The sequence below is a fragment of the Triturus cristatus genome, chromosome 1_2 (genome assembly GCF_964204655.1).
Source record: "Triturus cristatus chromosome 1_2, aTriCri1.1, whole genome shotgun sequence".
Taxonomy (NCBI): Eukaryota; Metazoa; Chordata; class Amphibia; order Caudata; family Salamandridae; genus Triturus; species Triturus cristatus.
The window spans coordinates 591,913,391-591,936,803 of record NC_140580.1 but is presented as its reverse complement, the minus strand read 5'-3'; the positions used below and the strand labels follow the sequence as shown (position 1 = coordinate 591,936,803).

At 42.4% G+C, this 23,413-nt stretch overlaps 1 protein-coding gene across 5 annotated transcripts in view; it reads right to left on the bottom strand.

Annotated features, from left to right (window-relative positions):
- The window catches only part of LOC146867704 (glutathione S-transferase omega-1-like), a 481,051-nt gene that overhangs the window by 315,046 nt on the left and 142,592 nt on the right, over window positions 1-23,413 (bottom strand). The gene's annotated exons all lie outside the window — the stretch shown is intronic.

The window sequence follows — 23,413 nt, the reverse complement described above, 5'->3', positions numbered from 1 at the left end:
AAACCATTGAAATTCCCCCGTTATAGTTAGTTAAGCTAACTATAACTCGCGCGCCCGCAATGCACTGCTGATGACGTCACATATTACATCACTCATGACATGGTCAGTGACATCATTCATGACATCACTGATGACATCTCAAATGACATCACTGATGACATCACTAATGACATCATCCCGTGAATGTGTGTTTTTCTGAAAATTAAATATGTTTTATATATGTATATCTCAAGGTCGATGGAAGAATAAATGGGTATATAAGTGTCTAAATGGATGATTTGTTTTTGAAAAATTGATTGTGTAACTGACTGATTAGGTGTATCATAGTGAATACATGGCTTAGTGAGTAATGTTTAAATATGTATATATCTGTATCAGTCTTTCACTTTGTGTATAAGTGGCTGCATGGGTTGGTGAGCAGCTACATGAGTGTTTATATAGGTTATTAGTTGGTTTTTTGGGTATCAGTATAAGTGTCTGATGTCTGTATGGTTCGATGGGGGGTATTACGTAGTGCATAGGTGCATGAATGAGTGACTCACTGTTTGTATGTGTTGAAGATAGTATGTGTGCAGGACTGCATGGGTGGATGAGTGTGTGTATGGGTGTGTTAGTGAGTGAATGACTGTCTCTAGAGTGTTTTTATGAGTAACTACATATGTTTTAAACTAGTATATGTGACTATTGGTGTATATAAGTGAGTATATGTGAGAGTGAGAGATTGAAAGAGTTCCTGTATGAATAAGTATGTGTTTCTATAAGTGATTGTTTAAAAGACTAAGTATGTGTAAGTTTTTGTAGAAGTAAGTGTGGTGGTGTGTGTATAACTGTATATGCAAGTAAATGGATGTTTGATTCTTTATTAGCATGAGTGACTATGTGTGTGAGTAACTCTACGGATGAGTGGCATTGTGTAACAGGATGTATAGGTGTATGAGTACATATGATGAGTGAGTACATGTATGAGTGACTGTATAGGACTGTTGGTGAATGAGTGGATGTGTATGTGGATCTTAGAATTACTGAAGAGGTTGTTGTAACTGGTATTGGTATGTCCATTGTTTTGAAAAGTTTAGTCTCTATTTATGAATGTGTGTATCAAAGGTTATATTAGGGTGAGAGGAGGTCTGCCACTCTATCACAAGGATGATGTCATTAGTGATGTCATCAGTGATGTCATTTGAGATGTCATCAGTGATGTCATGAATGATGTCACTGACCATGTCATGAGTGATGTAATATGTGACGTCATCAGCAGTGCATTGCGGGCGCGCGAGTTATAGTTAGCTTAACTAACTATAACGGGGGAATTTCAATGGTTTTTTACGAGTAAAATGTCCAGCTAACTATAACGTGTGTGAAACCTTTGGTTTTTTCATTGAATTTCTAAGGTTTTTTAAATGCTAATTCCTAACTATAACGTGTGTGAAACCTATTGTTTTTTCATTGAATTAGCAAGGTTTTTTAAATGCAAATTCCTAACTATAACATGTGTGAAACCCATGGTTTTTTCAGTGAATTTGCAAGGTTTTTTAAATGCTAATTTTCTATTTTTTTAAACATATTTTTAATTTAATGTTCTAACCTTTTATAAAGACTATGATTAAATTTTTAAAATTCTTTAATATGTTTTTTTAAATATATTTCATAAAATAAACATGTTATAATTTTTTCCAGTACATTTTTTCCTTTTTTTTTAGTACGCGTACCGTAAGCTTACGGTAAGCGTACGGTTTACGCAACGCCCGTAATTTATCTACGCTGTTTGCGTATAGTTACGCAATTTGCGTAGCCGCGCGTACTCCGCGTGGGACGCGTACGCGTGTACGCTACACGCGCACGTTACGCGGAAGTGTCGGGTAGTGACTGTTATGCGCATGCGCGCAAGCGCGTGTCTTTTTTACGCGCATGCGCACTTTTGCCGTAAGCGTACCGTAAGCGTACGGTAGGTCATGTGATCATGAAACACAACTTTTGATTGGTTGAAACTACTTTCAGTTCTAGAACTCTCCTACACCACACCCATTCCCCTCATTTCTGCTTGTGATCCCTTAGGAGAAGGAGCTGGGTTGTCTTTGTGATACGATGGCAGACCAGCAGAGCTCTTCTGAGAGTGAGGCTAGCATTAGCAGCACTACCTTGAGGCAGAGAGCGAGGAAACAAAAGACCTCTTATGTATGGGATTATTTTACTTTTCCTGAAGGCCAGCAAAAGGTAAATGCACCCTTAGTAACTTGTAAGCTGTGTAAGCGTGTACTTTCAAGAGGTAATCCTGACAGGAAGTATTCCTTTGGGAATCATACCATGATGAGGCACCTCAGGGATGTACACAGAAGGACACATGCTCGACTTTTTGGAGGTAACCCTTCAGAAAGTCAACCAAGCACATCCACAGCAGCTCAGCCTGGACCATCATCTGCAGGGCTGACTCCTTCTTCTGCAGGTCAGGTGAGCCCTTCATCTGTGGGGGAGCATCTCCTTTTGCTGGCCCTCTGGAAATTAACCCTCGATTTCTGAGGGTTGATATTCGATGTGCCTCTTGTCATGATCTAATTTGTCATAGGGAGACCAGTGTTTCCCTAGTGAACCTCAAAATAGATCAGCACACTTGTCACAGAGACTAATTTTCCCATTCTTTCTTTCCTCTCTCCCTGCATGAACACAACGGCTCTTTTAAGAGCCAACCTTATCTTTCATCTTTTTTTTATAGATGTTTTTAAAAACTTTTTTTTTTTTTTTTACCGTACGCGTACGGTGCGCGTAATTTTTTTTTTTTTTTTTTAAAAACACTAAAAATCAATAATCACATTACAAGGACTTTGAAACACTACAATTATTATTATTGACTTACCATACCCACTCAAAAAAATATTTATTCATTTGTTTTTTTTAAAAAACAATTGCTTTTGAGGAGGAGGAGCCTAGCGCGCATCCAAGATGGTCGCGTGAGCACAGGGCTCCCCGGACCCTTGCCGCTCCTCGGAATTTATCCTGAAGCTATCCTGACTTGGTTGACAGAATCTGGAAGGCGAATTCTGGCTGAGCGTGGATCTTCTTTCAGAAATCAAATCGGACCTGGGAATCCTGATTTACGGTGGTTGGAACTTTCGAGGCCCAATCGATGGCTGTGCCCGGTGAGAGGGTGACCTGTGGAGCCGGGTTGTAATTGAACAACAGCGGCAGCGGATCTGTGCCAGGGGCCGCTCCATTACTTTCGGTTTCACTTTTGGATCCCTGAGGAGCTGGAGGTCGTCACTGATTGGAGCGGCTGGGTGTTCATCTCCGCTGGATGCCCTTGTCTCCGCTTGCCACCAGTGTGTCCGTGGATTTTTGTTTCTTCGCTCGGCCGCACAACGGTACCTGGTGCGGCTTCTGACTGAGTGACCGGCACCCCCCTTGACGCTGGGCCGGCGGTCCCCGTTGGTGAGCGTGGTTCTCATGGGTGGCAGGGGAGGCCCCGAGGGGCGTAAGACTAAGACCTCCCTCCGCGGGGGTCCGGTCCAGACAAACAACATGGATCGCTATACTCAAGGAAGAGGGTCCCCTGGAGCGGCTGGAGCCCCCTCGGACGAGGCTGGTGGTGGCTCGACCATGCCCTCGGATCCGTCCCTGCAGGACATTATGGGCGCCATCAACGGCATCAAGGAGACTATTGCTACGCAATACGAGGCCTTGGCCCGTAAAATCGACACGGTGGCTATTGATGTCGCACTGATTCGGGCGGATCTCTCGAAGACCAACGAGAGGGTCCAATCGCTTGAGGTGCGGACGTCCACCCTGGTTACGGATGTGTCGGACCAGCGGGCCACTCTCGGCGACCTCAAGTCGGCCAACGATCTGATGGCCCGGCGGCTGGAGGACTTTGAGGGACGGGCCCGCCGCAATAACGTCCGAGTCGTGGGCGTCCCGGAGTCCTCCGACAACCACCCGGTGGATCTCCTGGTGGAAGAGCTCATCCTTAAGCATCTTGCCCCCGCCGGCCTGAGTAAGTTCTTTGCCGTGGAGCGGGCCCATCGGGTTCCGGGCGGTCGGCCGCGGCCCGGGGCCCCCCCGAGGCCCATTGTGGCCAAACTTTTCTATTACAGAGACTGAGATGTGATTTTGCAGGCCTCGCGGGCCCACGGCCCGGTCCGCCATGAGAATGCGTCTATTAACTTTTTCCCGGACTTCACCCAACTTGTCCAGAAGCAAAGGATGGGCTTCCAAGGGGTAAAGCGTCGCCTCCGCGACCTGGGTCTCAAGTACTCCATGCTTTTTCCTGCTAGGCTCAGAGTGGAGCACGAAGATCGGACACTCTTTTTTGACTCTCCGGTGACTGTGAGTGACTGGCTTGACTCGTTGCCGGGCCGCGGGGACCGGCCTGGGCCCTCTCCTGGTACTGAGGGTGGCGGGTCTCCCTCGGAGTGACTTTGGTCCTTGATTTTGCCATTCTGTACTGTTCGGCTGGGTTTGACTTCTCTATTGCATTTTGTTTCATTATGATCTATGTGGGGGGCGGCTGGGGACGGGTCCCTCTCCTCCTCCGGGGTCTTTCCGTAGAATGGGGTTTATGGGGCGACAGGCACACTGCAAGTTGGGGTGGTTTTTTGGGTCGCAGGGGTGCAGGGTGGGGGGAGTTGGTAGTTGGGGGGGGTTGGGGGGTTTTGATTTGTGTGTTTTGTTTTTCATGCGAGGCTTTTGTTCTGTTCTTGTCTTGGGCGTCGCGCTAACTGCTGGGGGACTCTTGATCGATTGGGGGGGATGGGGGGAGACGGGTTGAGATTGATGTCATGGAACGTCAATGGATTGGGGGACCGTATCAAACGGGGTGTTGTGCTGCAGTACCTGCGACGTATGTCACCTGATGTGGTGTTTTTACAGGAGACGCATCTGGTGGGTAACGTTTGTCATGCCATGAACAGGGGGGGGTACCGACTCGTTGCCCATTCTGGTTTCACCACTGGCTCTAGAGGGGTTGGCATTCTCCTGCGATCTTCACTTCCGCTGGAGATCACCAGGGTAGTCCCGGACGACAGAGGGCGCTATGTGGCTCTGACTGGGCGGTGGGAGGGGCAGTCCCTTTCCCTGGTCTCTGTCTATGTCCCCCCGGGCCTCCAGAACTCCACCTTTTCAGATTTGGGTCGAATGCTGCTTGAGCTTCCTGATAGTCTTCTGCTTATGGGTGGGGATTTCAATTCGGTGGTCTCGGGCGACCGGGATCGCCACCCGCCCAGGGCCCTCCCTGCTGCGCAGGGGTGGCTTGGCGGATTCATGGAGACCTTCGGTCTGGTTGATTGCTGGAGGTTAATGCATCCTACACAGTGTCAGTACACCTTTCATTCGGGGGCGCATGGGAGTCTCTCCAGATTGGATTACTTTCTTATGCCCGCGGCCCAGACTGCTCGGATTCGAGGGGTTAAGCATTTGGCCCGGGGTATCTCTGATCATTCCCCACTGTGGTTGCTCTTTGACACTGGGACGCGGTCTGCTGGGCGGATCGCTCCTATTAACCCTTGGTACCTGCGGAACCCCACGATCCGCTATAGTCTGGTCAAGTCGATTGACCAATACTTCCTTGAGAATGATAGGTCGGTGATGTCCGCAGTGTCCCTGTGGGAGGCCTTTAAGACAGTAATCCGTGGGCATGCCCTATCCCAGATTGTGGCGGCTAAGAAGGTTAAGACGGAGGAGGTGGAGAAGCTGGAGACCGACATCTTGGGGTTGGAGGCGGCCTTGGAGACGGGTGTCTCGCCGGATGGGCTACATGCCCTCAGCCTGAAACAGTTCGAGTATAAGTCCCTTGTCACAGATGCTGCCCGGACCATGTATAGGGAGCAGCAGGGTAGGTTGTATGATGCTGGGGACAAGGCTGGTAAATTGATTGCGTGGCTGGATAGGAAGGAGAGAGTGAATCGTGTGGTCCCAGAGCTCCGGGCTGCAGATGGAGCGTGTGTGACTGAACCTGGTGAGATTGTGGAGTGCTTTGCTGACCACCTCTGGACGGTGTATTCCCCGGTGTCTGACAGAGACGAAGACGACTCTCGTCTTCTGCTACGGGATATTGTCCTGCCCGGCTTATCCGTCGAGGACTGTGAGCGGTTGGATGCCCCCTTGGCCGTCGACGAGATTGCGGCCGCGATTGGCTCCCTTCGCTCGGGCAAAGCCATGGGCCCTAATGGCCTGCCGATCGAACTATACAAACTACGCCCGGATAAAATCGCGCCCTTCCTTCGTCGTATGTTTCAGGAGTCGAACGAGAGGGGTTCCCTTCCCGCCGACCAGCGTCTGGCGACTATAGTCGTGATTCCTAAGGAGGGTAAACCACGTGACCGCTGTGCTTCATATAGGCCTATCTCCCTCTTAAACGCAGAACCCAAAATTTTGGCTAAAGTCCTCGCCAACCGCTTGCTGAGCGTTATCTGTGATCTGATTCATCCGGATCAAAGCGGCTTCATCCCCCACCGTAATACCGCTCTTAATCTGCGGCGTCTGCACGGTGTCCTAGCTAGGGCGAAATACTTTTCGGAACCAGCCGTATTGGTCTCATTGGACGCCACCATGGCTTTTGATACCATCGAGTGGCCTTTCCTCTGGGCGGTCTTGGAGAAGTTTGGCTTTGGGGAGGGATTTCGGAGCTGGGTGAGGCTTCTTTATGCCGGACCAGTGGCTCAGGTGGTTGTCAATGGGCGGGCTTCCAGGCCCTTTGCTCTCCGGAGGGGCACTAGGCAGGGGTGCCCGTTGTCCCCTCTGCTTTTTGCTCTGGCCTTGGAGCCGCTCGCCGCCTGGCTCCGCTGGGAGCCCTCTATTAGGGGGATCCGGTGGGCTCCGGGCTTCGAGGATCGGGTCTCACTGTACGCGGATGATATCCTTCTGTACCTCACCTCGCCGCGACAGTCACTCAATGTTCTCTTTGATGTCCTCACCTCCTTTGGGAAAAACTCGGGCTTGACAATTAACTGGTCCAAATCTTGTGTGTACCCTCTCTCCGGTGGCCCTCCCGTCTTGCCGCCTCTACTTCCTATCCAAATGTCCTCATCCGGCTTTAAGTACCTGGGGGTGTACGTTTCGTTGGACCCGGCGGTCCGCTATGAGCAGAACCTCCTGTCTCCACTCCGACGTTTGAGGGTGGATGTGGCGCGTTGGTGTAGGTTGCCCCTGTCTCCGCTTGGTCGCGCGGCCCTGTTCAAAATGATGTCCCTTCCCAGATTTCTATACGCACTACAGAACTCATTTGATGTCATCCCGGTGGCCTACTTTCGGGAGGTGGAGAGCTTGCAGAGGAGACTGGTCTGGGACGGGCGGGCGCGTATCGCTCTGGCAAAGCTTACTCTCCCCTGGTACGACGGGGGCATCGCGCTTCCTGACATTAGACGGTATTACTGGGCCTCTCAACTGTCGGCAATTAACCATGCCACGTATGCTCCTGGTCTGAACCCGGCGTATGAGATGGATAAATTCCTGCTTCCCGGCGGTAATTACAACAGAGCGCTTTATTCCCGATCTGCTGGTGGTACCCTCACGGGCCCTACCAAGATTGCGGTAAGGGTGTGGAAGGCGGCGAATGTGGCGATGGGGTGGGGTGAGCGTTTAACGTGTGCTACTCCCCTGTTTGCCTCAGACCGCCTGGGGAGCCTCTGGACTACGAAAGGCTTTGAGCACTGGGACACGATCGGTATTAGCAGAGTGGGGGATATGTGGGTCAAGGGCGCGGTCAAGACCTTCGCGGCGCTCCGAAGCGAGTATGAACTTAGTGAGAGGGAGTTTTTTCGCTACGCCCAGGTTCGGCATGCCCTGCTCTCGGTCTTTGGGGAAGGGTCCACGGTCCCTGTTTCTTCGCCCCTCGAGGACCGGGTACTCGATGGTCACGTTCCCGATAGTACTATCTCCTTGATATATAAAAAGTTGATAAACAACCGGGCTGACCTTTTGGTGTGTCTACGGGAGACGTGGACGGGGGATGGAGTTGAGTTGGACGACGAGGACTGGCAGTCCGCACTGTCATCTCCTAAGGAGGTGGCCATCCCGGCCCGTCTCCGGTTGGTCCAGCTTAAGATCCTCCATCGCGTTTACGTTACGGGCCCCCGTTTGGTCTCGATGGGGTTTTCTGAGGACGGGCTCTGTAAGCGTGGCTGTGGGCACAGTGCCACCTTTCTTCACATCCTGTGGGAGTGCCGCGAGGTGGTGGAATACTGGCGTCAGGTGCATGAGGTTATGGGGAGAGTCACCGGGGTCGCGCTGTTGCCGGAGGTGCGTCGTTGTGTTTTGAATGTGTGGGAGCCCAATGACTATAATGCTGCCCAGACGCGGTGGGGTTCCCTGGGGAACATGATAGCAAAGAGGGACATAGCGCAGCTTTGGGGTTCGCAGCGGGCCCCCACCGTGTCTGTCTGGAAGGAGAACATGGACTGGTGCATGTTTAGGGAAAAGACTGTTTATGTGGCTCGTGGTAAGCCCGGGGCTTGGAACAGAATCTGGGGGCAGTGGAATGTGTATCGTGGAAGTATTTGTGCTCCCCCCCTGATGGAAACGTCTGATGTAGCCATGTCCCCCTGATCCTTGATGGTTCCTTACTTATCTGGCACATGAGTATAGATTTGTATTCCCGTCTCTCCCCCCCCACCCTACCTCCTGGTTTCCCTGTTTTTTTTTGACTGCCATCGGGTGGTCGGATACGGACGTGCCCCTGCTGTGGCCTGACGCCCATCTTATGTTTTCTGCCTCGCCTATGTTTTAAGTTGTTATTTATGTTAAAAGGGTGTATTCTGATTTCCTCTATGTGCAGTATGCTCTTCTGTATTATGCGGGTCCCCGGTGGGCCAGTCATTTTTATTGCACTGTGTGATCTCTCACCTACTAGCGGCCGGCCCTGGTGGTTGTAGGCCCGTGATTGTAATTTTCTTTCTGCACAATAAAATTTTCAAAAAAAAAAAAATTGCTTTAAAAATGGTTCTAGTTTTCGAAAATTTTCTATATCAATCTGAAAAAAAAGAAAAAAGTATTAATATTTTTTAAACATTTTAAAATACAGTACTCGTATTTACATATTTACCAAAAAATATTTTTGCCTTATTTTTGCTGTTTTCAGAATATATTGCATTTCACTTTAAATTGTGAAAGCAATTGCATTCATCATTTAACAGCGGGCAAAAAAAAAATAACAATCTCAAAGATTGTATTAAAAAAGCCCAGAATCTCTTCTCACTTAAACTTAACATTACAGAAATGCATAATATTCTAAAAAAATATCATCAAAAAACAATACTTATTTCTTGAAAATACCGTCTGATATTTTTGTTTCAGAAGTATAATCACAATATTATATCTCAAATAACTCCACAATACATCTGATTCCATTTCCTTTAGGCCAAATAGTAATTTAAAAATGTTTTGGGGATTAAATTTCCAACGGTAATCCAATAAAATTCTAAAGTTTAATTTGTCCAGATCTCACCGATTCTCTGTAACATTTTGGTTCAAGAATTTTTTTTTAATAATTTAATAAGTCCACAATAGAATTGGTTACTTTTCCGCATGGCCAAATAGTAATTTTTAAAATCATTTTTGAAAAAATTTCCAATGGCACTCCAATAACATTCCAAAATTTAAATTGTGCAGATGTTACCGATTATCTCTAAATTATTGGTTTTTGAAAGTTTCATTAAAAATTAAAAAAGTCCACATTACAATTGGTTATCTTTCCATTAGGCCAAATGATAATTTAAAAAATCTTTTTTTTAGAAAATTCCAATGGTAATCCAGTAAAATGGTAAAATTATTTTGTCCAGATCTTGCCAAGTTTCTCTAAAATTTAGGTTTCAGGAAGATTAGATAGGAATTTGCTAAATCAAAAGGCAAACGTTGTTTGAAAATCAATTGGGAATCATTACACAGTGTCCAGCCTTTTTCACATTTAAGATAAACTGTGTAATGTCCAGAAGTAACAGTAGGTCCATCATGGAAAATTATTGCAACAGTTACAAAAGTTTTTCCTGAAATTGATAATTGCTGTCCTGTAAACTTCTTTATTAAAGTATCCAATTTTGAACCATCAGCTCTACATCGTTGCATCATTAAAATTACATACTGTCCGTATTCCTTTAAAATTAATGTTGAAAACATGTCAGATTTACACTCACCGCATTTCATGCTATGATTAGCATCTTTAACTAATTTTGCAAAAGTGACTGTTTTACTCTCTGGCAATGTCAAATAAATAAACCTTTCATTATCAACATTAGAGCCACATATATTATAACAGTTTTCACAACTATGTTCCCATTTATAAGAGAGACCAAATACATTTTCAATGGGAACCCCTTCTTCTTCCAGTACCTGAAGAAAATACATCAAGAATTCCTGTGCATCTTGCTGTACATTTTGAGAAAACTGTGTTCGTCCTGAACATATATCTAAAAGTTTTCTAATTTCAGTAGCACTTTCTATTTGAGTTTTATCTTTACTCAGCTTTTGAAAAAGGAGACTCAGCTCAGAACAGAATCTTTTTCCCTGATTTACTATTATCTGCTCTTGCAAACTTTCCAGATAAAATGCAACATTCAGCACTACATTTGCGTAGCAGTTGACACCAGAGCTATTTTCAAAATGACATCCTACAACCTGTTCTTCATTTTCCTTTTTCTTTTTGCTTGCAATTACATCACTCCTCTTTTTTTTCCTCTTCTCTACATCTTCATTACAGATATTCTCATTTTTTCTTTTACGAGAAACTACACGTTTCTCCAACACAGGATACTGACCTAAATGAGGAGCATAGCTTCTTCTTAATCTATTATACTCCTTTACACAGTTTGTATCAGCACTAACTTTTGAATCATCAAAGTCTATCATGAATAAACCTGATAATGTTTTCACTCGTGACAAAGCAACATATGCCATACCTTCTTTGAACACAGTTGAACCAATGTTCACAAATGCACAATCTACAGTCAATCCTTGAGACTTGTGAATAGTTACAGCATATGCTAGAGAAAACGGAAACTGCTTCCTACGTACATATAAGTCTTTCACAAGCATGAAACGAACTGTACAACGACAAATATCTTTAACTTCTTCTATCTGATCAAATTTTATTTTTAAACATTCAATTCCATCTTTTTTCTGATAATTAATAAAACCCACAACTCTTCCCATAGCTCCATTAACTAAACCTTTTTCAACATCCAAATTTCTTCTTAAAAATACTCTACAGTTCATGCAAACATATAGATTTTTTTCTAATCCAGCTGTTTTGGAGATGTTCTTCTCTAGTGAGTCCAATTTATTTTTCAGTTTGCCTGTTACTGTGACAGTAATTCTTCCATCCTCAATTTTGTCCACTGCTTCCAATTTCCTGATCTCTTCCTTTTCCAATTTCAAAAGCTCCTCATTAAATATTGAGCATTCACGTAGAGTTGGCATTAAGCAGATGACACTTTTGTTTTCTGCAATGTTCTTGTATATTTTCTCTGCAACTATTTCTTCCTTTGGAAATAAATTATGTAGCAGCCGACTCTGTAATGCTTTTTTGCCAACTTCTGTGAGTAGTCCAATTCTGATATCTTTCAGAATACTTCCATATTCTTCATCGCTTGCTTGCCTCATATTAGTAGTAAGTTCCTTGTACTCAAAGAAGGACCAAATATTTGTATTTCCGATGCTTCCCAATGACTTCTTCGTGTCTTCATGTGTGACAGTACTAAACACTGGTTGTCCTTTAACTGGAGTAAGTTGCAAAAGATCTCCAAAAACTATGACGTGTTTTCCACCAAATAACATGTCATAGTCTGTCTTCAAAATTTGCTGCATTCTTAAATGCACAAAGGCAAGCATTAAGTTTGATACCATGCTCACCTCATCAATAATGAGAACTTGCATCTTCTTCAATACTCTTGAAACTTCCAAGGATGCTTCTCCAGTTAGCTTGTTGTATTGTATTTTGTTCTCATGCTCCACTGGTAACATTAGCAAACGATGTAAAGTGATTCCTTTTATGTTATATGCTGCTAACCCAGTTGGAGCAGTAACCACACAAGACAAAGTAGAATCTGTTTTTTGCTGTAGGTAGCTTCTGATGACTTTTATAAGGAAACTTTTTCCAGTTCCAGCTTGTCCGCTTACATACATCCTGATTGGATGAAATGATGTGCATGAGCACTCTTTTTTTTCATGTAGAAATCCGTGTTCAATTTTGTTTCTGATCTCTTCATAAATTTGTTGCTGCTCTTGATTCAGTTGTCTTTCCAAATTTTCTAAGTCTATAAATTCTTCTTGAGCTTGATTCATAGCCGTTTCCACTTCATTCATGGCTATTGATGCTTCATTTTCAACGATTGGTTGTCCTAGGGGATCTTGACTGAGTGTTCCTGAACTTTGGCTGTCCTGAGAACTGTCTCTAGCTATTTCTGCTGCAATTGTAGTTTCCTGTTCAATTTCTTCATTTAACATTTGCAGATAACTTGAGAATGTACTGCATTGTATGCTGTCTTTGCAAGCATTAAAAGAATCTTCATAGCTTTGAAATTCTCCCAGTAGTTCATCCTCTGTACGCCATGGTTTAAACAACTGTAAAAGAGCCAAGTAGTAAAATTCCTTCTTGTCAGTAGTGTCGCAACTCAGCTTCCTGTGATTTATCAAACTTCCTTTTGTTTGCTTCACCAAACATCCTTCCTCACCAACGACTTTATATTTTCCATTGTTGATGTCTTCTGCGGCTTTCCGTGAATAAATGTAGTTCTGCAGCACTTCATAGAGACACATGTTCTCCAGATGTTGACTTCTCTTGGGATAATATGTGTCCAACATGTTTGATTTCAAAATATCTGTACTTTCTGGGTCATTCTCGGCCAAATATTCAATTTCTCCAACAGATTTCAGTACCCGATTTCTCATTGCTGCAAGGCCTAAACTTGCCCAAATTATTCTTCTTGACTTCGAGTAGAGACTTGCAGAAGATAACCTATTTGAACATTCGTAGGATCCAATTTCTCGATGCGATAACATCTTCAAACTGAAACTGTACAGCTTCTTACTGACAGTCTTCTCGTGAGAAATCTCTTCCCACATTTCCTTCAATTCTGTTTTTTCTGATTTCGTAATGTAAGACGTTACATATCGAGCAACAGCAATGGAATTGTCAGCTACATACTGTATATCCATGTTAGCGTTCCACATGGATAAAATGACTGGGTTGTAGTCATTTATATTTTTGGATTCTTCTTTTCTTTTTAGGTTGTAGGTATTCTTAGGTGATTTCCTTGTGATAGTATGTCTCACAGCTGACATAAAACTGTTGACTCTTCCATTTGAAAGAACAGGTCTAGGAAATCCAAATCGACATTTAGTGTAGTATTTATCTTTGCTCTTGTATTTCCGTCGACAGTATTTTCCACACCGATGACTTTGGAAACGTAAAACTTGCTCCTTTAACTTTTTCTCTTCTGTGCTTTTTGGTATAGCACATGTTGCATATTCTTCAATGAAAGATAACACTGCTTCATCAGTATCTGTTCCAAACTTTGGGGCATCCTTGATCCACAACAGCATATGAATATGAGGAGCACCTCTTGCCTGGTACTCTTTTCTCCAAAAGAAATCTACTACTTCTCCAAGAGGTGGATTTTTTTTATTGCAGATGAAGGACATCATAGCCTCAAATCTATGATTGAAATATCTGCAAACATTAACCGGATCCAATGAGCACAGTTCTCCTGCTGTCTTGTATTCAATGTTTTTAATGTTTGAATTTGCCTCTCATAGAAAATCCAGTAAATCATCCCAAGCGTACTCCGCACAGCTTAGGGTAACGAACCATGTTGGTGTTCCTAAATTCCGTAACATGCATTTTAGTTCACCATGGCGTCGGTACCAATATTCATTGGTCCCACGCTGACAAGCCATCAGATTGATCAGATGTGTTTCCAAATGATCATCTCGGTGCTGCACTTTCTCCATAAAATCCTTAGCAGACACATTTTGTAAATGTACTCCACTTTTTAAAATGTGATTTACTGCATAAGACAGTGCAGACAAGTCGCTTTCAAATAAAAGATGGAACAAATAAGGAATACTTTGTCGAAATCTGGGATCTTCAGCATATAGTCTTGTAGTCCGATACTCAGAAGCTGGAATCTGTTCTGGACGTTCATCGTATCGTCCTCCTTTTCCTTTAGGAAACAGCTGGGGAAAACATCGAGCTTCCAAGCTCTCCTCCCATACACTCACGGGAGTTCCTTTTGCTTTCTTCATCTGAAAGAGATCAATATTATCTCCCATAACTTCTTTTGAATGAAGAGGATGTATGCTAAAATGTTCATAAATTTCTTCTTCCTTTGACTTGTCCACTTTTTCAATTTGTCCAGTTGGTGTTTCTGTGTCTTCTTGTAAATCTTCTTCTTCTTCTTCTTCTATATAAATTGATTCATACCATTTGTTATTCCTTTTCAAATACAAATTTGCTCTTTGTACTTTCCGCACATCTACCAGCTCCTGCCAAATCTTCTTATTCTTTGTAGGTACACCATTAACCAGAATAATTAATGGTTCAGTTTCCAAAGTATCCGCATCAATAGTTTCCATATTTTTTTCAAATCCAAGGGCAAATACACCACTCTTCCTTTTAAACCTCTCAGTAAATCAGAAGGAGGTAATTTACCAGTTTTGGGCTCCATACGTACTATGGTCTGGAACGGATGAACACATTGAATGAGTATAGACTCATATGTATTTAATTCAGAAAGTTCAGCAGGAATAGCATCCAATTCTAAATTATTATGTACAGCTCTGGTCGGCATTCTATTTTCCTCTAACTTGTTGTAACAGTATTTACAAATACGCTGATCTTCACCCAAATCAAAACAATTTTCTAGAAATATATATGTGGCAAAATCCTTCCACTTATAATTATCTTCATTTTCACTCTTTCTGTAGAGATCAACATTCCTAGTTTGTTTTCTATAATGAGTTCTGCGGCAACAAATACAAGTAAAATTTGGTCTTTCATTAGAGACTATTGCAAATTTTGTTATATGATCATTAAATGTGTTACTTACAGAGGGTTCTACATTCTCTTCCACTTCTTCCTCATTTACTGTGTCCTTCTCTGCACTGTTTTGTTCAGGACCAAAGTAACAAAACTGAATTTCATCAACAACCTTCTCTACATCTGATACCGTTCCTCGGAACAGAGCCCTATTCAATTCATTTAACTTTATTGCTGGACTTTTGGCAAAATACAACCGTCTCACAAACTTTCTCATTTCAGTATGATGAACAGCCAGCATCCTAAAATGATGGAAAACACTATTGCACACTTTTCTAGATAGACAAGCCAGAGAATGACCCTGCAAACCAGTATTCTCTCTCACTCTGCATGGATCCAGACTTTGAAGCACCTTAATCTTCTGTTTTATACTTTTTTTACTATATTCTCTTAGAAACTCTCGAAATTTGTCAATAGATTCCTGACGCACAGTGCAAATACTACTACAATTCCAAGTGTACACTGGGGCTTTAGGACGTCTCCCCATAGCCTCATCTGCCATCACTTGAACCTCATCTCTTGGAACCATTATCTCCTTCTCCATTATGCAACCATTTTTTACTTCGGAAGAACGACCTCTGGTGTCAACTGCATGCAGCAAACTATTACTTTGAAAATAGCTCTCTTCATTAAAAAAAGGTTCACTACTTGAACTATGCATCCACTTTCCTAAAAACACTTTACAAAAGTTTGTTCTGTTCACTACTCTTTTCCTTTTGCTATGTGATTTCAGTACATTAACCATTTTGTCTAATGTACGCATCCTATTCAAAATTAAAATGAATAGTTTCCTTTTTAATTCTAATGCCTTTGCTGCAATGGCTTCTATTTCTTTTTTTCTTTTATAAAACTTTGTCTTTTTCTTATATTTCTTCACATCCTTCATCAAATTGGACATAACTCTTCTCTGAAACATTTTTCTACGTATCTCTTTAAACGCTGTTTTTCTATTTATATAAATTTTTTCAGTTGCTGAAGGTATATTTGCATTAACTAAATTGTCAATTTTTTCCTCTCCTTTTTTGTTCAAAACATCCTTTCGAGTACAGACATTTTGTACATTTTTCATTCTTTTGAATATATTTTTTAGAAATTGTTTTTTCTGCTTACCAGAAGATTTTTTCTTTTTCCCAACATGAGCATCTTCTACTAACTTTGGTCCTCTAGTTGTCTTCAAATATAGGTTTTTTTTGTGCGTTTTTTGAACTCTGGATTTTGTAGGCATCTTAAATTTTGTCCACTGCTCTTCAGCAATACCTGAAAAAAACTAAAAGAAAAAATCCTTTATTTTATTTAAATATATTACTACATTTATTTTCACAATAGTCACAAAACGTAATTTCTTTGCCAATTTGAATGCACACTTACTGCTCTTTTTTTTTGGCAAGTTAAAATCACTTTTACAGACTGACACATTATGAAACCACTTTTCAGTTTTTTAAAAAAGCCCATGTCCAGACTGCTTTTTCAGACCACCACCATGTGTATCCTCGGTGACTACCTACACTCCAGCAAGGGCAACCAGCCTTAGTGATGCTGAATGTATTTGCATTACAGACTGAAACCTGAAAACCCCACTCGCTTCTAAATACTGTGCATGATTATACATGGAAAGGAGCTGGGTGTGTGCTAAGAGTCTGCTTCTTCCCCCAAAAAATCGCTCCCCCTTTTTCCTACTAATGCAACTGTGAAATCACCAGAGCAAAACGCAATAAATCTCTGCCTGTAATTCCTATTTCCACACAGAGTCATGTTTTCACATTAGTCCCAAAACGAAATTTCTTTGCCAATTTGAAAGCACACTTACTGCTCTTTTTTTTGGCAAGTGAAAATCACTTTTACAGACTGACACATTATGAAACCACTTTTCAGATTTTTTTTCAAAAGCCCATGTCCAGACTGCTTTTTCAGACCACCACCATGTGTATCCTCGGTGACTGCCTACACTCCAGCAAGGGCAACCAGCCTTAGTGATGCTGAATGTATTTGCATTACAGACTGAAACCTGAAAACCCCACTCGCTTCTAAATACTGTGCATGATTATACATGGAAAGGAGCTGGGTGTGTGCTAAGAGTCTGCTTCTTCCCCCAAAAAATCGCTCCCCCTTTTCCCTACTAATGCAACTGTGAAATCACCAGAGCAAAACGCAATAAATCTCTGCCTGTAATTCCTATTTCCACACAGAGTCATGTTTTCACATTAGTCACAAAACGAAATTTCTTTGCCAATTTGAATGCACACTTACTGCTCTTTTTTTTTGGCAAGTGAAAATCACTTTTACAGACTGACACATTATGAAACCACTTTTCAGATTTTTTTAAAAAAGCCCATGTCCAGACTGCTTTTTCAGACCACCACCATGTGTATCCTCGGTGACTGCCTACACTCCAGCAAGGGCAACCAGCCTTAGTGATGCTGAATGTATTTGCATTACAGACTGAAACCTGAAAACCCCACTCGCTTCTAAATACTGTGCATGATTATACATGGAAAGGAGCTGGGTGTCTGCTAAGAGTCTGCTTCTTCCCCCAAAAAATCGCTCCCCCTTTTTCCTACTAATGCAACTGTGAAATCACCAGAGCAAAACGCAATAAATCTCTGCCTGTAATTCCTATTTCCACACAGAGTCATGTTTTCACATTAGTCCCAAAACGAAATTTCTTTGCCAATTTGAATGCACACTTACTGCTCTTTTTTTTTGGCAAGTGAAAATCACTTTTACAGACTGACACATTATGAATCCACTTTTTAGATTTTTTTAAAAAAGCCCATGTCCAGACTGCTTTTTCAGACCACCACCATGTGTATCCTCGGTGACTGCCTACACTCCAGCAAGGGCAACCAGCCTTAGTGATGCTGAATGTATTTGCATTACAGACTGAAACCTGAAAACCCCACTCGCTTCTAAATACTGTGCATGATTATACATGGAAAGGAGCTGGGTGTGTGCTAAGAGTCTGCTTCTTCCCCCAAAAAATCGCTCCCCCTTTTTCCTACTAATGCAACTGTGAAATCACCAGAGCAAAGCGCAATAAATCTCTGCCTGTAATTCCTATTTGCACACAGAGTCATGTTTTCACATTAGTCACAAAACGAAATTTCTTTGCCAATTTAAATGCACACTTACTGCTCTTTTTTTTTGGCAAGTGAAAATCACTTTTACAGACTGACACATTATGAAACCACTTTTCAGATTTTTTTAAAAAAGCCCATGTCCAGACTGCTTTTTCAGACCACCACCATGTGTATCCTCGGTGACTGCCTACACTCCAGCAAGGGCAACCAGCCTTAGTGATGCTGAATGTATTTGCATTACAGACTGAAACCTGAAAACCCCACTCGCTTGTAAATACTGTGCATGATTATACATGGAAAGGAGCTGGGTGTGTGCTAAGAGTCTGCTTCTTCCCCCAAAAAATCGCTCCCCCTTTTTCCTACTAATGCAACTGTGAAATCACCAGAACAAAACGCAATAAATCTCTGCCTGTAAATCCTATTTGCACACAGAGTCATGTTTTCACATTAGTCCCAAAACGAAATTTCCTTGCCAATTTGAATGCACACTTACTGCTCTTTTTTTTTGGCAAGTGAAAATCACTTTTACAGACTGACACATTATGAAACCACTTTTCAGATTTTTTTAAAAGGCCATGTCCAGACTGCTTTTTCAGACCACCACCATGTGTATCCTCGGTGACTGCCTACACTCCAGCAAGGGCAACCAGCCTTAGTGATGCTGAATGTATTTGCATTACAGACTGAAACCTCAAAACCCCACTCGCTTGTAAATACTGTGCATGATTATACATGGAAAGGAGCTGGGTGTGTGCTAAGAGTCTGCTTCTGCACCAAAAAAATCGCTCCCCCTTTTTCCTACTAATGCAACTGTGAAATCACCAGAGCAAAACGCAATAAATCTCTGCCTGTAATTCCTATTTGCACACAGAGTCATGTTTTCACATTAGTCCCAAAACGAAATTTCTTTGCCAATTTGAATGCACACTTACTGCTCTTTTTTTTTGGCAAGTGAAAATCACTTTTACAGACTGACACATTATGAAACCACTTTTCAGATTTTTTTAAAAGCCCATGTCCAGACTGCTTTTTCAGACCACCACCATGTGTATCCTCGGTGACTGCCTACACTCCAGCAAGGGCAACCAGCCTTAGTGATGCTGAATGTATTTGCATTACAGACTGAAACCTCAAAACCCCACTCGCTTCTAAATACTGTGCATGATTATACATGGAAAGGAGCTGGGTGTGTGCTAAGAGTCTGCTTCTTCCCCCAAAAAATCGCTCCCCCTTTTTCCTACTAATGCAACTGTGAAATCACCAGAGCAAAACGCAATAAATCTCTGCCTGTAATTCCTATTTGCACACAGAGTCATGTTTTCACATTAGTCCCAAAACGAAATTTCTTTGCCAATTTAAATGCACACTTACTGCTCTTTTTTTTGGCAAGTGAAAATCACTTTTACAGACTGACACATTATGAATCCACTTTTTAGATTTTTTAAATTGCACATGTCCAGGCTGCTTTTTCAGACCACCACCATGTGTATCCTCGGTGACTGCCTACACTCCAGCAAGGGCAACCAGCCTTAGTGATGCTGAATGTATTTGCATTACAGACTGAAACCTGAAAACCCCACTCGCTTCTAAATACTGTGCATGATTATACATGGAAAGGAGCTGGGTGTGTGCTAAGAGTCTGCTTCTTCCCCCAAAAAATCGCTCCCCCTTTTTCCTACTAATGCAACTGTGAAATCACCAGAGCAAAACGCAATAAATCTCTGCCTGTAATTCCTATTTGCACACAGAGTCATGTTTTCACATTAGTCACAAAACGAAATTTCTTTGCCAATTTAAATGCACACTTACTGCTCTTTTTTTTTGGCAAGTGAAAATCACTTTTACAGACTGACACATTATGAATCCACTTTTTAGATTTTTTTAAAAAGCCCATGTCCAAACTGCTTTTTCAGACCACCACCATGTGTATCCTCGGTGACTGCCTACACTCCAGCAAGGGCAACCAGCCTTAGTGATGCTGAATGTATTTGCATTACTGACTGCAACCTCAAACCCTTAAAGTATTCCTTATTTTTACCAGTACACCTTAATTTATCATGAAAAAATTGTCCATATTATTTTACATGTTCCTCACATTTAAATTTCTCCCAAAACAGAAAATAATAAACACAACTTCTACAAAAGGAATTCCAATTCTATTATTAATTTCTTAATTTACCATATACATCCCCTCTCAAACTCTAAACTCACCTTTAAAATTAGTTAGTTGTGAAAGAAATGTGGCACTCAAACAGCAGATTATCAGAGCCAGGATCTCTGTTCTCTACACCTCTCTCCTCTCAGCAGAACCAGATAATGGCAAACTTTCCCTCTATTTTTCCACACATATACATGTAAGTTTCAAATCTCAGTGCTTCCCCCTTTTTTTCAAATGTAATCACACATTTCTATTGGTTGAAAACCAACCCTTTTCCAAAAGTACCCTGCCCCCAACTTGACTTCTGCCTAGTACCCTTCCCCCAACTTGACTTCTGCCTGCTACCATAGCAACAGCTCATGGAACACTGCTGTGTGGAGTTAGGTCAGAAGTTCGCCACACAATGTTTCAATTCCACAGAGCAAGAGTGCTTGACTTTTCAAACCTAACAGCAAATCCATAGTACTGTTCTTTGGTAACACATTTTTTGTACCAATACAAAACATGCTTCTATTAATTTACACATACAGCCTAGTTTTTATTCTAGAATGGTATGAAACAGCCAATCAGTTCTTTTTGTTTTGAAAAAAATATGTATGCCTCCATTTCCAAACTGTCTTTCTTTTCATATTGCCATTCTACTGAAAGACACCTCCTGAGTGCATCCAGTTCTCCTTTGAAGATGTTCACAGTGTGGATTGTAGGGCACAGCTATGTCTTCTGGAGTGAAAAGTTTGCAGAGAAAACAGGTATGGTGAGAGACCTTGCTTTGCCAAATGTAGACATTAAATGGATTGGTCAGAGAGGGTTAAAGTGGCACCAATTGATGCCATTGGTGAAATCCTTCATGCAAATCCAACACCCTGACCTCATAATAGTGCACTGTGGTGGCAATGACCTAGGCACTTTGACTGGGGTAGGTCTGGAAATGCTTATGAAGGACACCTTTGCACAACTGTTTTCACTTTTCCCTAAAACTGCCTTTGTGTTTTCCAACATATGCCAAAGGCAAAAATGGAACTGGTCCAATCATTTCTGTCCGCAAATTGACAAAGCAAGAAAGCACGTCAACAAATCTGTTTCTGCTTTCCTCCGTGACTATGGTATGGGTGCCATTTACCACAACAACTTGCGTTATGACATGCAAGACATTTATAGAGGAGATGGTGTGCACTTCAATGATGAAGGGAACAGAGTCTTCCTCTTGAACCTTAGACTCTGCATCGGTACTTACTTGTAGGTACCACTTAAAAAATCACTTCATAAACACAACGGCTCTTTTTAGAGCCCCCTAATATCTAAACTCTTAAATCTGCATTTCATTTCTTTTTTAATATTTTTTTTCTTCCGTACGCTTACCGTAAGCTTACCGTACGCGTACCCCGTGATTTTTTTTAAAATCAATAAATGTTTTCTTTGTACTTTTCTGTCCTTCTTTGACCCCCTCACAAATGTAAGGGGGTCTGTAACTCTCCTCCTTGCCCCCTTTTCTTGTTTTCACTCTTTTTTTTCTGAGTGAAACACACAAAATGGCGGCCGCCGCTTCCTGGTTTCGGCCGATTCGAATGTTTACTAAGATCTAACAGCCAATCAGAATCGCACTCGCGCACGCCACCGTACGCGTACGGTAAGCTTACGGTAAGCGTACCGTAAGCTGGCTCAGATATATATATTGATCTAAATGCTATTTTCTCAGGACCTACTGAACAGATTTACACCAAACCTACAAAAGGCACTTCCTTGACCTAGGGACTACCTCTCTGCCAAATTTCTAGTAATTCTGTTCAGCCGTTCGGGCTGTAGCCCTGTCTAAAGGTCCTATGGAAAAATGCATGGGAAAAACGCGTTTTGGGACCCCCCTTTTATCTCAGCCCCCGCTTGACGAATCCCCCCGAGACTTTCAGGGTAGGAGCGGAGCGTAGCGCCCCACCTATTTTGAGAAATTCGCGAGGATTCGTCGACCGGCGCCAAAGTTATTCAAAATAGAATGTTGCGGATTTCCTATGGAAAAGGGGTCCTAACTATAACTACCTACTGGCGACCGCCAGTAGGTAATATATATATATATATATATTACCTACTGGCAGGCGCCAGTAGGTAGTTATAGTTAGGACCTATTCTCCATAGGAAATCCGCAACATTCTATTTGGAATAATGTTGGCGTCGATTGATGAATCTTCGCGAAATTTTCCAAACTTTTGGCCAGCTCCGGTCCGCTCCTATCCTGAAAATTTCACGGTGATTCGTCAAGCGGGGACCGAGAAAAAAGGGGAGTCCCAAAACGCGTTTTCCCCATGCATTTTCCCCTAGGACTTGTTGACGCAGCTACAGCCCGAAGTGCTGAACGGAATTACACCAAATTTGGCAAAGAGGTAGTCCTCAGTTCAGACTCGTGCCTTTTGCTTAAATGGTGTAAATCCATTCAGTAGTTCCTGAGAAAATCAAAAGTAAAATCACATATATATCTGGGCGGAGCCTAACCACACATCTCATCGTGAGATCTGATTGGCTGTCAGCACTTCATCCAAGAAGTGTTGGCAGCCATCTTGGGACCAATATACATGATAGCGCCTCATTAAAAAGCATTGCAGTTAATAGAAGGTTTTAAGACTTTAGTTACATTATAAATCATTTGTTGATGGTACCATACTCATTTTAGGAATTGTGGTGTGTTCTAAGGTGATTTTACCATGTGAAAAAGCCTTCTGCTGTGATATCATGAATCATGTTTGAGAGAAAACTATTTTCTCATGCTTTTCCCACAGAGGTTTGGAAGGTGATCTATAAGCTAAACTGAGAGCATATTTTCAGTAAATTCACATTATCTTTCTCAGTCATGTGAGAATGAAGTCTGACACTCTCAGTAAAACATGTACATCCAACAAGGGCAGAGACTGTCAGTTGATTCCTTTGTGTTCTACTGCAGCTTCCCAGAGTGTTCTAAAGAACAACTAGAGCGCTAACAGTCCTACTTATGACAAACGTATGGCACACCTGAAGCCATCTTGGTTGGAATAAAGTGGTAACTCTTAAAACATTTAATTTAAAAAGGAACAAAATGAGGGGGTTCATTTTGCCATAGAAAGTATGATTAGTGCTGCAGAAAGAAAAATTAGGGCACATTTTGAGTGACTTCTCAAATCCTCTTCTATTTCATTAAAA